Below are 12,749 nucleotides of genomic sequence, written 5' to 3' on the forward strand. Positions count from 1 at the left end.
AGTCCAAGTAAGTTGCAAGTTCACGCCTCTAGATGTGAGCTTCATCCCTCTTCGCAGCCAATGTGTGGCACTAAGCGCAAGGTTGCACTCCACGCGGCAGGTCCCGCTGCTGCACCTTAAATGTTGCTGTTTCTGTCAGTAGGTGACTATATTAGGGAAAAGTATTTCAGCAGTCCTGGTTTGATAACCTGCTGTTGAAAACTGGAGCAAAGGTTCTGCAGCAGAGATCACTCTGGCGATATCAGGAGAAAGCCTTGCAAGGCAGCTGTTACTTTCTAGGCTGCCCCAATTTCCCACATCTTGTACCACCGAAGACAGAAGATATGGCCTGCAGGGTTATTGTCGCTTCCGTCAGTATATGTGTGATCGGGGGGGGGGAATGAACTCCCATGGAGGAATGGCCACCTTCTGCTTCATCTCCCACGATCCCCACCAAGGGATCAAAAGGCAGCTGCACACCAGTGATGTCTTTAATGTGGGAGAGAATCTCCTTCCACAAAATATTATCCTGGTAACAGGACAACCACATGTGTATCATGTTTCCCCTCTCCCTGCATCCACTCCAACATGAAGGCAATATGGATGATTTCATCCTGTGTATGCAGGTAAGATACATGTACCAACTATAAAGAACTGTAAAGAATTTTAAAAGCACACTCCCTGTTGGAAATGTAGTGAGAAGATTGGTTGTCCCTTTTCCAAATCGTACCCCAATATTGTTCTCTGATGTTTTTGTTCTGAACCTTCTCCCAAGGTAACATGTTGTGGAACTTTTGTTGAGAGGGGTCTGATTTGTCTAGCAGTTGGCATAACTTAGAGGCCTTGACCATTTGAATTGTATCATTGTGAGTTCCAACGCTGTTGGCGAGCCGGAACCCGGTTTTCGGACATCTGGATTTGTAATCCACTGTTTGATCTGCGTATAGCAGAAGCATTCTTTTTGAGGGACCTGAAAACGAGTTTTGCATTCTGCAAAAATAATGAGGACCCTTGCATTGTAGAGTTGAGATCATTCGGATATGCCTCCTCTTTCCCATTCTGTAAAGTCTTTCTGAGCCAAACTTGGGTTGCCTTGGAAATGGGGGCCCAAACCACTTCTCAGCGGTGCTCAGCTCGCCACTCTACTATTGATAACCTTTCTACTGGGTTGCGCTGCTTTCAGGATGCAGATGCGCAATGGGGAAGCCTGTGCCATGGAGTGAGAATTGTGTGTCAGAACGCTGGGCTCAGGTTTGAAGAGGCACCAGCTTGTTTTTTGTGTGGTTACTTGAGATGGGGGATCGAGGGACACTGAATGGAGTGCAGGACCTAAGATGAGATTTGGCTGGAGTGGCTGAGTCTGGGGCTGCTGGTCACGTGGTGGGGACCTCCTTTAATTCTTGTTCCCTACATGTAAAACGAAAGGTGATGGCTGGAAGGTTTAGAATGAATCTCGGCCTCTGGCACAGTTCTGGGCAACCCTCCAAACCATCGTCCTTTAGCCTGCAAAGCTATTACAGAAAGAGGAAAGGATATATGCAAATCAAGCCTGGTCACACCCCAAAACTGTTAGGTCACATCCCCGCTGCACGAGACCACAAGGATCCTCAGACAGGTTTCAGCCTCATTGGGCATCATTAGTGGGGAGTAGCTTGGGTCTCTAGGCACAGCAGGCCCTGAATGTACACTGCCATGATGCATGTGGGCCTAAAACAGGATATTTATATCTCATATAAAAGCTAATTCCATAACCTCCATTCCTTAAATTAATATAAACTTAATTGGCCTAATGCTTTGCAAATGCACCAAGCACATACAATGTACCATATCAGATAAGGCACCTTCTTCCTTTCAACACCACCAAGCATCTCTTAACCACACTTGTCTTCTCTAAACTGGATTACTGTGCCAGCATCCTTTTTGGTCTCCCCAACTATCCTTTCTGTCCTCTTGACAAGATCATTAACTTCGCTACCAGGACTCTCTTTGAACTCCCTCGCTTCACCTACATGCCTTCTCGTAATCTCTGCTCTGCTTCCTCGACTACGCTTGTGGCATTTTGCCCTCCCTGTGCTTCCTCTCTCTTCCGCTCCTCCTCTCTTCTTGTTTCACTTTCATGGAATTCTCTTCACCCGAACATCAGAGAAACAGCCCACACAGATTTGTTCAAAACCAAACTAAAAGCCTACCGCCTCGATTTCGAGTTACCCTCTTAACCTACCTCGCATCTGCCTGCTAGCTAACATGTTTCCCTCACTGCTAACCTGCCTCTGTCCCTCACTTCATCTGCCTGCATTCTAGCACTTCACCCATCATGGTCACATCCCAAGCACAGCTGGCCGTACCACCTACCGGCACATAAAAATGTCCAATGTTCATTGTCTATAATCTATATATGTCTACTTATGTATTGTCCCTGGTGACTGTTCCAATTACTCCCCTCCACAACCTGGACACAATGTCCCTCAAACTCACCCCATTGTAAGAAGCTCACTGCTTCCCGTCAAATTTGATTTCTTATCTTTTCTTATCTATCGTACGTTTTTTTGTGATCAAAGAAGCATTTTTCCTCCTGTATATAAATAAATAAATAAAATAAGGTGTACAACTTGTGAACGTATTGTGCATGTAAGGTAAAGTCAAGACAGTACATGTGAAGGTTTTCCAAATGTGCACGTAATGCACCTGTAAAGTATTGCAGAACCCTGCAGATGGTTTCTCTAAGGATGGCTTGATGGGTGTGTGTGTGCTGTTTGTTCCACTTTTGATGCAACTTCACATATTGGAAGATTGACCACAATACAGTGGGTATTCGACTTTTAGGCTTACTCAAAGACAGAAGTTTCCAACTCTCTAGGCTTTAGGGGAAAAAGCCTTGTGTTGGGCTTTTCATCTGATGGGGGAAATCTATGCATTCCTTCCAGTCAGGCCGATGAATAGCCCATGTGGTTCTTCTTCAAGACCTTCATTGCTCGGATAGACAGAAGGTTTGCTAGGATAGACAGAAGGTTAAGGCCGTTTTGGTAAACGTATTAACTCTACAAATTATTCCTAATTCTTTATTGATATTACTGGAGCAAAGGGAAATGTCTCCTGTGAGAAAACTGAGGGTATTCTCCCAAGCAAACCTCAGGAACCCCTTATTCAGGTGGCTTGGGAAGGCCTGACATTCTCAGGCCCCAACCCTGGGAGTGGACGAACAAGAGAGGATCACCTGGCTAGGGGAGACTGGGGTTGTGCTCAGGGAAATACCCCAGGTGAGACGCGGTATGACACATGCCAGGAGAAGGCGAGGAGGGTGAATTCCGTAAAACCTATATAGGTTATAATACCTCTGCCTCGCTTCCTCCCAGTAAATCTCTCCTGCCCAGATCCAACATCCAATCCTCGAAGGTCCCAATCCCAGTTGCACCCAAAAAGTATATATCCCAGAATCCCTGTTTCCCCTGTCTCCACTTGAATACTCCCCATCCTTCGGCTCAACGTCCCTCTGGATATTCTTTTCCGAACACCCGATTTATTAGGACAAAAAACTACTCTTCCCACAATCCCCCTTGTTCATTTCACCATCCCGGTTATTCCCGTTGGTTCCACAAATCCACCTTATTGGGTTAGAACCCCAAATAAGTGTACCCTTCCGAGATCGCCAATATGAGGGTTATCATTACATGTAACACCTCTTTCCCTTCTGACCCTGCAGAACACCCGAAACTCAAATTCTCCCCTTTTCTGATACAAATTCTTCCTCCCGACATAAAACACAAAGGACTAATTGGAAAACGGTTTACCTGACATGTCCTGACACAAGGGTCAGGCAGAGTCAGGCGATTAATCAGAATCACACACACCTGACGGCCCTTTCCTTTCGCCAAAGGGAGAAAAGGTGGAGCAAGAGAGCACAGTACGAACAAGGCAGACTGCACGACGAGACAGCTATCCAGACCCGGTGGTTCAAAAGTAGGAGGAAGGTGGCAAATATCGAGAGGCTGACGAGGAGAGACAGGACCTTGCCCTTTTTGACAAAACCCTGCAAACCCTCTGCTGAGAGAAACGTAAGACAGAGGACAATAGCGCAAGTGTGCTGCAACAGATGTTGACAGTCAGTGGTCGAAGTGTATGAAAAGAAGTAGCAGAGCTATGTTCCCTGCTGTCCTTCACCCACTCCCCACAAACCCCATCACCACACCCCCCACACACAAAATACAAACCCCCAAACACATGCACTTGCTGTTTAAGGGAACGTCCTTTGCAGTGCACTGAAAGTGCAAGTTTCAATTTCTTCCTACACTTTTATTTTAAAACTAAACCATTCTGGAATGGTTTCTTTTTAAAATAAAATTATAGGAACAGTAAAACTTAATTTAAAAAGTAGAGGAGCACCATTCCCAACCGCTCCCGCTCACTTCAACCACTGTCGACGGTACATGGAGCGGATTGATGCCAATAAGCCAGAGCGAGGGAGACTCCTGCTTCTGTGGTACCGGCCTTGACTCCAGTAAAGAGGAACGCCAAGCGGTTCATCACAGCCGGTGAGTCGAGAGGAGAGCCGATACGAACCAGGCTGTGGTGAATAAAAGACGCAAAGGGGCAAGTTGAACCAAGTTCAAAGAACTGTAAAAGTGAGGGGAGACTAGCTGTAGAGGGAACCGTCACCACATGGGTGCTAACTCGAGAGACTCTGGTCAATCCCTGTCTAAGTAAAACTACAGAAACCAGAAGGCCGTAGGAGAGCCGCCAAGATAGGTCAAAGTGGTCATACAGGAGGTCAAGCAAAATCCCTGTACAGTCGAAAGCCTTTGATCTACATACTATAAAGAAAGCAAGGGAAGAGAATGCCGCCACATGACAAAGCAAGGGAAGTGACTACAGTAAACATTGAAAGTGAATGTGAAGTTGGCAAGTCTGAACCCAGAAGAGGGATGCTGACGAGAAGGGGCAAAGTCTAAAGTCCCAAGAAACTGTGTGTTGAGAAGAGTGAACCCGGCCGAGGATGTCCACTAGATCTGTTTAAAAAGACGTTAAGAATTGTGAAGGACAGAAAAGCCATAGTGAACCCGGTGGAGGGAGGCTAACAGTCGAGAGGGGTCTGAGCCTGAATGAGGGAGATCCAGGGGTGATGCCATCCCCCAAAGCCATTAAGAGAAGGAACTGTTATTTGATTTGTGGAGTACAATTTGTGAAGGGTCAGAGCCTGGAAGAGGGGGAACCAGGGGTGAATCCATCACCCAAGAAATACGTAGAACAGAACTTTGTGTTATTTTGTTGTTTGTCATGATCAAACTATCAGGCCCACGTGACCAGAAAACCACAGCCCCAAATGCCTTGATATCTATAGGAACTGTTTTAGGATCCAAGCCGGGAAAGAGAGAGCTCTGAGGGGTCAAAACTGATCGCCCAACACCACGAGGAAAAGGGGTCAGCGCCCAGAAGAGAGGGACCCAGGGGTAAAAAATCCTCACCCTAAGTAAAAACAGGAGACAAACTTTCATTTTGTTGAAGGAACCTTTGTCTTGTTATTGAAGACAAGAGACTTTCAAGAGAAACAAGACTTGGTCATCGACGGTCCTGATAGCTGTAAATGGAACTGTTGTCTCGTGCTGGGGAGGCTCGAGAGTGTGCTGTGCTCCAATATTCCACTTTTACCCGTGCTCAAAACGTGGCGAAGGGAGTACAAGCTACTGCATCCTGACATATCATTTGTGAATACTTCTTTCTTTTCTTGAAAGTCATCCCACACCCTTTTTGTATTAGTTGTAAGGTTTGGCAATAGGTTTCTTTGCATAGGCCCTTTTTATTTGACACAATGCCACTATGACTGCCTTATTTTTATTTGATGGTCGACTCTTACTCCCATCTTAAATTTAGGTTTAGATCAGGCATTTTTGCGACCTGCATACAGTTTAATAAACACCCTTGAACTGTGATCACTTTTGTTGGTCTTTACTGTTGCCACCATGAGTTCCTTACACTCCCCAAGCATGGACGCTGGCAAAGGTAGTTACCAACCTTTGTGTCATCGAATAACCTCACAGACATCCAGGAGAGAGCCATACTGTTCATTCAGGCACTATGTATTCATCACCATCAATAACTTCATTTGGAAAAAAATACAAAAAATACATGAAAGTAAAATGTTTCAAAATACAAAAGATTAAGTACAAAATTTACATCAATAACCACATCATTCTTAATGTCATAAAATCATTATACACAAAGTATGTATACAATCATAAAACCAATATAGGCTTGTGCAAGTGTGATCAATGGTATCGCGCACACACACGCATCCTTAGTTTCGGCATAATTGCCAAAAAAGGTAAACAATGTGAAATAAAACAGCGTTAGTCATAGAACAAACTTTATACATCTTGAGACAGTGGGTAACAAAATCCTTAAACATTAACCCATCCTAACACTCTGGCAATCTAGAAACTTTTCTAACCTCTGACATTCTCTTGTTAAAAACAGATCTTAAGAAAAATTAAACCGCTAGCACAGATGTCATACGGGGAGGGAACACCAACACGATACAGGCCATTAGAAGTAGGGAGACTGTCTCGCCCACTCTCGGTGAATCCCGGACACATGGGATAGCTAGACTTCCCAAGTTACATCCACATCCACTTCATGGTCTCAGGTTACCTGTGGTGCGAGGGAGGTGTAAACAGTCCTTATTACGGGGCAGGGGCGTTGGTCGTCCTCACTGGGTTCCCCGTTTTCATTGGCAACTTCCTTGGAGGTTGCGTACGGGCTGATCGCATTACTTCCTGGTTACGGGATGCTTTGCCGATCACGTGGTTTGTTATCCGATCACGTGACCAGGGCTGCGTATAAAGCCGGCCATTTCAAACCACTCGTTGCTTCTCAGCTGTTCTCCTGCAAAACTGTCCAGCAGTTTCAAGATCAAGTCTCACAGATTTCTGACCTCGGCTCTCGGACCACGGATTGCAACTTCTTACTCCTTGGATTTGTCTACACGAACTGCTATATCTCTGACCTTTGGAAAACGGATAACGGACTGCCTCTGCCTCATCCCTGGTTTTGTCGAACTGTTCATGATCACCTGTAACTGACCTTTGGATTGTTTTGGGACTTGTCTCCGCTTTGTCTCTTCAGTACTACTACTTTTTACCAAGAACTACGCACCTTCCACAAACCCTGCAGATGTTGACGGTCCACACTTCCATCTTGTGTCAGACTGAAGGAACTGATTGCGTGCCCCTTGCACCACAACCCCCGATCCTGAGTCATTCCCTGTTGGGTTTAGGTAAGCTTCTCTGGTATCTTACGTTGATTACTAATTGAAGTACTGTGATTGTTTGTGCTAACACTTACCTTCCCTCCAATAGCCTTGGGGTCTTCGGCGGCGCCTGGTTCCTGTGATACAACACCAACACCTGTGGCTTCAAGGCTCGCACAGTGAATTTACTTGTATTTCGCTGTGGGAAACCTGGAGACAGAGGCCCTAATACTCTTCACGATGCAGCAAGTCTGACAACAGATGCAGGCAAGGTGCCACATTTCAGTACTCAAAGAGCTGGCGGGACTGAGAGCTGATCTAGGTGAATCCAGACCGGGGTGAACCAATGCACCCTTGGTCAGCAGTGAGCACGGCAAAAAAAAGAAAAGATGTGCCCCATCCTCACGCCCCTTGCCACAAAAAGGGCACAGGGTTGAGGAACAAGACCCATTCTTCCACTTGGCGGACAAGAAAACCTATGGGAGTGTGCCTAATCAGAATTTTGCAAACCATATTTTTAATTTCACAGACATTTGGAGGTCCAGATATACCTCCGGGCCCCAGACGTCCTTTAGCTGCAAATAAGCCGTCGCTTTTTTCCCCGTTAGTCAATTATGGATCATCATGCTCCACGGCCACTCTCTAAATTTGTTCTTAACCACCTCTTCATAGGCTCTGCCTAACCTTTTTGGATCGCTCCATAAATCCCCTGCCCAATGTTCAAAAGCATGGTTCTTACATGCCTAAACCAAGGAGATTTCCTACCACCTAGTAACGATAGCAGCTCCTCCAAACCTTTCCTAAACACAAAGAAAACGTCATTGTTCCCGATCCGCAGCCAGCATCACACTAGCTGTATCATGATAGCATATCGGATCTCAATGAGGTCAAATTCGCACGCCACTGGCGTGGATGGTGAATTCGGGGGTGAACCATGCACACATTTCAAAAATCTCTTTTCGGCTCTCTGAATACGGGTACAATAATTTGCATCCCACAGCTCGGCTCCATAGATTACCCCTTGGATTGCCTGAACCTGGTAGATCTTAAGAGGTACAGAAAGAGCCTCACCATCAAGTCTTGGTACTAAGTTCCTAATGAGGCCACACTGGTGCAAATGCGATAATTTTTTGCATGCATGCATGGTTTTGGTTTTCGAAAAATTGATTTGGAGGCCTTTTACAGCACATCATTTATTAAAAACATCAAATTGGTTCTGCAGGCCAACCAGGGTTTAAAGAAAACAAACATATTTTTCTTGTATTTCCAATGAAACATGTCATCAACATCAACAATCTTTCCCAACATCCGTCCCTCCCACTCCCACCTCTCCCCCCTCCCTCGCCCCCACCGGAAGAGCCTTTTTTCTCCAGCATGTCCCAGGAGAGCGTCTCATGCTGAAAATAAGTCCCAAATTCTAATTTTGTGCGGGCACCATTGGGCCATATAGTCTCATTATAGGTATGCTAGTACTGCCCCCCATTCCTTCTGGAATAACTCTTGGATCCCCTAAAGCTTGTGTGTTATCCATTCCATAGTTATCAGTGCCCACACCTTCTGTAGCCAGTCATATGTCGTAGGCGCAGCCCTTTGTTTCCATTTCTGGGCTATCGCCAACCAGGCCGCAATCAGTAAACCCATGAAGCACCTCTTTTGTAGTTTCGACAGTATCTTTGACTTTGGGTCCCACATCCTGCATAGCCAGACTTTATCATCTAAGTGGGCCTTGTCCGGTACTATCCCCTGTATCTGATTCTTTACCCCAACCCTTATACAGCCTCTCCAGCACAGATTTGACACCTACAGGTACATTGACTTCAGCCTCTCCGGCGTATAGTGCCATGGCACCACCATTTTTACCCACATTTCTCTCATTTGGATAGCCCTCGTCAGCTTCAGAATGTCTTTCCATAGACCTTCCCACCGTGCCCTGGGGATGTTTCCCCCCAGTGTTATCTCCCAATTTTTCATGTAGCTCCACTGGAGCACTTCTGACTGAACATTTATAAATGTATACAGAGTTGAAACCAGTTTTTCCGCTCCTGTGTTGTTCAGTGTATATGTTTCAAAGGGGGTAAGGTCTCTCATCGCGGCTTGCACGATGGCCGGTGATGTTAGCCAGTGCCTGTCTATGTCTCCGTGGCCCAAGAGTGGTTTACAGTCCTCAAATGATCTGATGTTCTGTTCGTGGAACATATCCCCTATTTTAGTACATCCTGTTAATTCCCACTTCTTGAAGGCCCCCTTCTCCATTCCCGGGGGAAATTCTGGGTTTCCGAACACGGGTTTCCGAACATGGGTTTAAACGGGGCGTAGGCGTGTGTGATGCGTACATTACGGTGTCTGTATTGTTTCCCTTTCCACATGGTCTCCGCCAGTGGGGCCCCTGCTACCGCCCTATTCTGCGTGGCCAATATTTTTTGTGGTTCTCCCGCTGTCCATTCCTTTAGTACCCAGTGTTGCGCTGCAAAAACAAAGAGGTGATGGCTGGAAGGTTTAGAATGAATCTTAACCACTGGCATTGCTCTGGGCAACCCTCCAGACCACCGTTTTTCGCCTGCCAAGCCATTACAGCAGGGGAAAGACCATATGCAAATCAGGCTTGGCCCCACCCCAAAAGGGGCAGTCCAGCCCAAACTGCTAGGCCACATCCCTTCTGCACGAGACCACAAGCATCCCCAAACATGTTTCGCCCTTGTTGGGGCACATCAGTGAGGAGTAGCTTGGGTCTCTAGGCCTAGCAGGCACGGGACCCACGTCTGGGCATACCGGTCCCACTCGGGGTGACAAAGCAAAAAAAAAGAGGTGATGGCTGGAAGGTTCAGAATGAATCTTAACCACTGGCATTGCTCTGGGCAACCCTCCAGACCACCGTTCTTCGCCTGCCAAGCCATTACAGAAGGGGAAAGACCATATGCAAATCAGGCTTGGCCCCACCCCAAAAGGGGCAGTCCAGCCCAAACTGCTAGGTCACATCCCTTCTGCACGAGACCACAAGCATCCCCAAACATGTTTCGCCTTTGTTGGGGCACATCAGTGAGGAGTAGCTTGGGTCTCTAGGCCTAGCTGGCACGGGACTCACGTCTGGGCATACCTGTCCCACTCGGGGTGACAAAGCAAAAACAAAGAGGTGATGGCTGGAAGGTTTAGAATGAATCTTAACCACTGGCATTGCTCTGGGCAACCCTCCAGACCACCGTTCTTCGCCTGCCAAGCCATTACAGAAGGGGAAAGACCATATGCAAATCTGGCTTGGCCCCACCCCAAAAGGGGCAGTCCAGCCCGAACTGCTAGGCCACATCCCTTCTGCACGAGACCACAAGCATCCCCAAACATGTTTCGCCCTTGTTGGGGCACATCAATGAGGAGTAGCTTGGGTCTCTAGGCCTAGCAGGCATGGGACTCACGTCTGGGCATTTTTTCTTTGTAGTGTTGGACTGTATAGTGTGTCTATACCCCTTTAGGTACATTTCGCTTTATCTTTTGACCTTATATGCATTTCTTGTAACATTAGAATATCGTATCTATCCCTACACAGGAAATTCTCCACCTTTTTCCTTTTTACCGCGGAGGTTAGGCCCCTCACATTAAATGTTAATATTTTCAGCCCTCCCATCTCTGTTTTCTCTTATTGATGTTCCTTCCTGTCCTCTTGTCTCCATGCGTCTTCCTCCCCATTCCCAAATCCCTATCCCTCCCTCCAACCCCCAACTTGTGAAGCGTTCAACTCCCTTATAACTGTCCAGAGGAGGGCCCAGGTACCTTAGGTTGCGTGGGCGATGTGGCCGTCACTCCTGGCCCTCTGCATACTCGAGATTGACTGAGTGGGGAATCCTAAACCCCACATTCACCCCTGTATTCTCACCCGGTGTGCATAGAGGGCCCCTGGCCAGGCCACAGGCGCGAACTGGTCATTGGAACGGTTGTCTCTTCTGCCTCTTCTGATAACCACTACTTATCTGCTGACCGGGATCTGGCACTCCTGGCCGCCGGGGGATGGGGGGGCCACACATCCGCCTCATTTCTTATGACTGTTATGTTTCTTTTTGAGGTAAATCTACTTCCATTCCCATGGTCTCCTTCGTGGTAATTCAATGGACACTTGTTTTCCCGCCTCACCTTCTTCTTCTCAGAAACTTAAGATATGCATCCCTTCCTCGCAGGTGGTCACTCTGTACTGTTTGCCCTCCCATGTGAAAAGAAGACCGAAGGGAAAAGTCCATTTGTATCTTATCTGCTTTGCTACCAGTTCTTTCACCACCGGAGCCATGGCCCTCCTTTTTGGAGCGTTACTTGGGCAAGGTCCTGGTACAACTGCATTTCAACCCCATTCATTCTGATGTGGTCCATACCTCTCGCTTTCCGCAGAATACGTTCTTTCTGTGGGTATGAGGATAGGGCAACCAGCACATCACGGGGGCGTGCACCCGGCTCTCCCATCTTCCTTGGGCCCACCCTTTGTATCCTGTATATCATGATTTCCTCTTCATCCCCACTTGCCCGAATGTCCTTAAATACTTGTTGGATGGCTTCCTGGAGGTCCTTATCTTCCAACGACTCCCCCATGTTTTTAATTCGAATGTTGGACCTGCATGAGTGGTTTTCTAGGTCCTCATACTGGAGTTCTAAATTGTGTGTAAGGCGCACCAGACGTTCCTGTGTCTCGTTGCTTTGCTGTGCTTCTTCCTCCACGTTTTGGACCACCCTTTTCAGGGTGTCTGTGGGTTCTTCTAATTTGGCTACGTCCGTCCTTGATTCATGTACCGCTTGCTTCATTTAATCTTTGATTGATGAAAACTGATCCTGCACCGTGGTCATGGATTTTTGCTGAAGATCCTTGAACCAGGCCTGCATGTCCTCCTTCATAGCCGCCATTGCCTGGAAGCAAATAGGTTTCTGGTCTGGCGAAGTTCCCCCTGGGCTTTTCCTTTATTGTTATTTTTATTTATTTATTTATTTATTTTATTTGTTACACGACCAGACCCTCGGATGTCACGGCGTGGTTACAAGACAGTTTAGAAATTAATAGTACATTGTTACATTGGTTACATTACAATCATTATTGGAAAGTTGGTGCAAAGATACAGTTTACAAATATTCACAACAAAAATGCAGCAGTGCAGAGACCTATCTTTAGGTGCTAATATTGGTTGAATAGCTAGGTTTTTAGCAGTTTCTTATAGGTCGTGAAGGAGGATTATTTTTTGATAGTCATGTGTAAGGTGTTCCAATGTTTGGGGGCTAGAGCGGTGAAGCTGCTACCCCCCGCTCTAGAGGTTTTGAAGCGGGGGGAGCCAGGAGGAGTTTGTCGTTAGATCTTAGTGATCTCCTGTCATCTTTAGGGTGAAGAGTATTGTTCAGATAGATAGGTCCTTTTTTGGTAAGGTATCTATGTGTGATACATAATGTTTTAAAGATGATTCTGGCTTTGATAGGGAGCCAATGGGCGTCCTTCCTAGTCTTGGAGATATGGTCTGATTTTTTTATGCCTAGAGCTGCCCTCAGGACTTTGTTTTGTAGTAGTTACATT

Source organism: Ambystoma mexicanum, chromosome 1p (assembly GCF_040938575.1).
Source record: "Ambystoma mexicanum isolate Mex_15411 chromosome 1p, UKY_AmexF1_1, whole genome shotgun sequence".
Lineage (NCBI taxonomy): Eukaryota > Metazoa > Chordata > Amphibia > Caudata > Ambystomatidae > Ambystoma > Ambystoma mexicanum.